Source organism: Phyllobates terribilis, unplaced genomic scaffold (genome assembly GCF_046119375.1).
Source record: "Phyllobates terribilis strain yellow unplaced genomic scaffold, ASM4611937v1 Scaffold_4243__1_contigs__length_63160, whole genome shotgun sequence".
Classification (NCBI taxonomy): Eukaryota; Metazoa; Chordata; class Amphibia; order Anura; family Dendrobatidae; genus Phyllobates; species Phyllobates terribilis.
This window is the reverse complement of record NW_027366995.1, coordinates 43,971-48,130: the sequence shown is the minus strand read 5'-3', so window position 1 is coordinate 48,130 and position 4,160 is coordinate 43,971. Positions and strand designations below refer to the sequence as shown.

Below are 4,160 nucleotides of genomic sequence, written 5' to 3'. Positions count from 1 at the left end.
CTCATAATCAGAGAAATCACGTGGAAGAAGGGACCCAGTGCGAGAGCGAGTGACCATCGAATGAGAGGGTAGAGACGTGAAAGCAGGCACAATAGGATCAGCAACATCAATATAAACAGCAGGAGGAGAAGGAGAAGAACCTGCAGAAGTAGAGTCATGAGCAGTGGAGTCAACTGGTGAGGAGCATAACTGACAAGGTGCATCGAGAGAGGAAGCTACTAGCAAGGGCATCTCTGGAGTGGTAGGATCAACAAAGGCAGAGACATCCAGAGACGAGAACTCAGAGGCACCGGTTGTAGAGGCAAAAGGATAGCATGTCTCATCAAATCTAGCATGACGAGAGACAAGGACACGCCCCGTAGATGGATCCAAACACCGAAAACCCTTGTGTTGAGTACTATATCCCACAAACACACAAGGAATGCATCGAGGGGAGAGCTTGTGCTCAGCAGATGGGCGCACAAAAGGATACACACGACAACCAAAAGGATGAAACACCGAGTATGAAGGAGCGCGGCCAAATAACATACCATAAGGAGTCTCACCTCGCAAGACCGGAGTAGGCAGACGGTTAATAGTGTAGACCGCAGCAGAGAACGCATCATCCCAATGAGATAGAGGTAAGCGAGAGTGAAACAACATAGAAAGACCCATTTCGGTGACATGACGATGCTTATGCTCTGCTCGCCCATTTTGTTCCGGCGTATAGGGACAAGAGAGTTGATGATGAATGCCCTTAGAAGCAAAATGAGACCGCAGACAATGATTGACAAATTCTGTCCCATTATCACTTTGGAACACCTTTATACGAGACAAGAATTGATTTTCAACGAAAGCTTCAAAGCTCATATAGGTATCCACAAAATCAGATTTCCGTCTGAGAGGGTAAAGCCACGAAAATCGAGAAAAATCATCCACAAAAATAGCATAATAAGCAAATCTATTACCAGACAAAACAGGAGATGGACCCCACAAGTCACAATGTATCAAATTAAGAACATGAGACGAGCGCTTAGCATTCTCAACAAAAGACAACCGGTGGCCTTTAGCCATAACACATGAGCCACAAGTAGAAGGTTTAGGCAACAAAGATGAAACTGACAACATCCCAGTATTACGCAAAGAAGAAATAACACCAAAAGAAGCATGACCAAGACGAGCATGCCAAAGCTCAAAAGATGCACGTCCTCCATCATGCGAAAGAGAAGCAACAAAAGCAGCATCACCACGATTAAGAACATATAGTCCATGCTCATTGCGACCTCTTCCCACGATCGCCTTGGAAACCTTGTTCTGAATAATAAATGAGGAATCATCAAATGTAATGAGAACACCAAGATCACGTGTTAGCTTGGCAATAGAAAGCAGATTTTTAGTGATCCGAGGCACAACCAACACATCAGACAAGTGTAACCGAGAAGTAAGTCTAGCATCACCAACATGAGAAATAGAAATAGCAGCACCATTACCAACCAAAACATTAGAATTACCAGAATAAGCGGAGACATTGTCAAGAGAAGCGGGAGACGATGTCATGTGGTTGGTGGCGCCAGAGTCAACATACCAATCAGATGAGCGAGTCTGAGGTTCCAACTGAAGCGACGACTGAAACGTATCTGCAAGATGAGTTGAGACAGATTGCCGCGACTGAGGCGGAACAAGTTTAAAACAGGTGGAGGCAACATGACCCAGTTTTCCACACCATTGACATTTGGGACGATTCCGACCGGAGTTTTGGTTGCTTCGGTTCTGATTATTACCGCCCCCACGTCCCTGATTGGAGCGGCCATCACGATTACGGACCGACCCCGCGGTTCAAAAACAGAGGACGGAGGAGCAGAGGCTGTAAAGGCCGCAGAAGCGGTCGATAAAACAGCAGCAGGGGCGGACAGAGAGGTGAGAAAAGACTCATGATTTTCCGCCTGAGCAACAACATCGAGATACGAGGGCGGAGGAGTGAGGTTCATAAGCGGGGCGCTGAATTCCTTGAAATCAGACCCCAAGGCCCGAAGAAACCAAAGAACCTGGTCGTCATTGGAAGCCAGAGATCCCATCGAGGCCAACCTGTCAAAAATGGCTTTGAATCTGAGATGGAGATCATGAACGGTACCTGAACGTCGGAGATTCAGAACTTGGTCACGAAGCTGCAGAATAGACGACCGGCTGCGGTTTTGATAGACAGCAGACAAGGTGTCCCAGATTTGACGGGAAGTGGAACACCCGATGACCTCAGACATCGCCTCCTCAGAGAGAGACGAGAATAGAAGACCGCATAAACGCTGGTCTTCAGCAACCCAGGCGTCGAAGGCAGCGGTGGCGGCGGCGAAGTCGGAGTTTGCCGCAACTGCGGAAGCAGACGCCGGTTCGGCGGTGGACGGGAGCGGCGCCGGAGAAGATGGGCAAGGAAGAGACCCGTCCAAGTAACATAAGATCCTTTGGGCTCGAAGGATATGTTGAACTTGTGTCTTCCATAACATGAAATTGGAAGAAGAAAGCTTGATATTAAGCATGTGGATAAGGGTATTGTAGGGTAATTTTTGGTATGCCATGGCTGCAGGAAAGAAATGAAGGAGAACAGACAGTGAAGGGGAGGGTGCGGCGTAGCAGAAAAAAAGGGAAGGGAAGAAAAGGCTCTGATACCATGTAATGATGTAAACTCCCTTGACTGGGGTTGTGTTGAATAAGAGTATATAAAGAGATTACAAAGAGTATAGACCCACTAGTATGAACACCCTATACATAGGAAAGGGACAGTACATTAAATGTACGTAGGAAAGGGACATTACACTAAATGTGTTTACTTTAATCTATCATGATGGATAAGAAGAAAGTGTGATTAAATATATCACTCACTAAGTTTAGAGTTTGTTATTATCACCTTCATATTAGTTATATGGAGCAATTAGAGCCAAAGTTACCGGACTTGTCTTATCGAATAAGAGTCTTTCTTCTAAATAAGGAGTGAATGTCATATAATTATAATATATTAATAAGAGCTTTAGCTCTATCTACGCTCCATGCTAGAGCTCCATGCAGGCCTAAGATAGAGCTCCATGCAGGCCTAAGATTTGAGTTGGATACAGGGTAGTAGCTTCACGTGATTGTGCTTAGGTATATCTATGTTCGTTGGGGGTTGATCTACTAAGACAGTGGTGTTTGTGGGAGAATGTGGTGACACAGACTACGAAGGCTTGCTTGGTGGCATTCACAAGACCGTCATATTAAATGGCGTCTTGGCAGACGCCATAACCACCTTCCTTGTGAACATAAATTACCCAATCTCAAGTGGCTGAAGACGATGCACAAATCGGTTCTGAATTAGAGAAGAATTGTAATATCAATATATGATAAAGAAAAAAAAAACAGTTGAAATTGCGCCTGTGACATTAAATATTTGGTACTAAGTATTGTAGGGCTTTACCCAAGCAGAAGCAAGGGAGCCCATCCAGAAATTCTCGACGGCCCAAGTCAAGCCCAGGCCGAGGAGGGGGTTTGGAAATAGTTTTCAACCAGCAATTGACGCGCCTCGGTTATTACCTCACTAGCTGCGTCATTGCCCCAAGCGCAAAGATACCTTCTACCATCCCATCATCTCTCATTTTATAGCCCCTCGCTTCTCCTCAAACCCTCTCCTTCTCCGATGTGGGGTTCATTCAATCCGCAAAAAAAACAACCCACTTCGTTCACAGAGCAGCAAATCAGTATACAACAACACACATCACCAATACAATCTCTCAATTTCTATACACTTTAAATGTCAATCAATCATACAAACACAACAACGATTACGAGGTTGAATCACAGCCTACCATGTCCCTCAACTGCAATAACACTAACCCAGCGCCAAAATGAGCTACTGCGCCGATAACCACAAACACATGGAAGATAAAGATTTGGTGGCTATGGCCAACGAGATCGAACAAACCTGGCTTGAACCGCTGTGGTACACGGCTCACATAGAAAGCGGTTCCGATCAAGTAAGATAGCCCCATTGTCGCCTCGTAGGCCAATGTTATGAACCTTCTTGTCCCAATTGACTATTGTAGCGTGAATTGCAGGGACTAAACCGAATAAGCCCATGCCACAAAAAAACATTTCTCTAAATGCCATGCATTTGTTGGAGGAAAGTCTAGGAGAGAGTAGGGCGATAATAGTGAAGA

General features: G+C 45.4%; 1 non-coding gene across 1 annotated transcript; it reads right to left on the bottom strand.

The window, feature by feature from the left end:
* Positions 1-3,430: 3,430 nt before the first annotated feature.
* LOC141249041 (U4 spliceosomal RNA) lies at positions 3,431-3,572 on the bottom strand. The gene has a single exon (XR_012312009.1). It is a non-coding gene; the product is annotated as a U4 spliceosomal RNA (small nuclear RNA).
* Between the last annotated feature and the right edge of the window lie 588 nt (positions 3,573-4,160).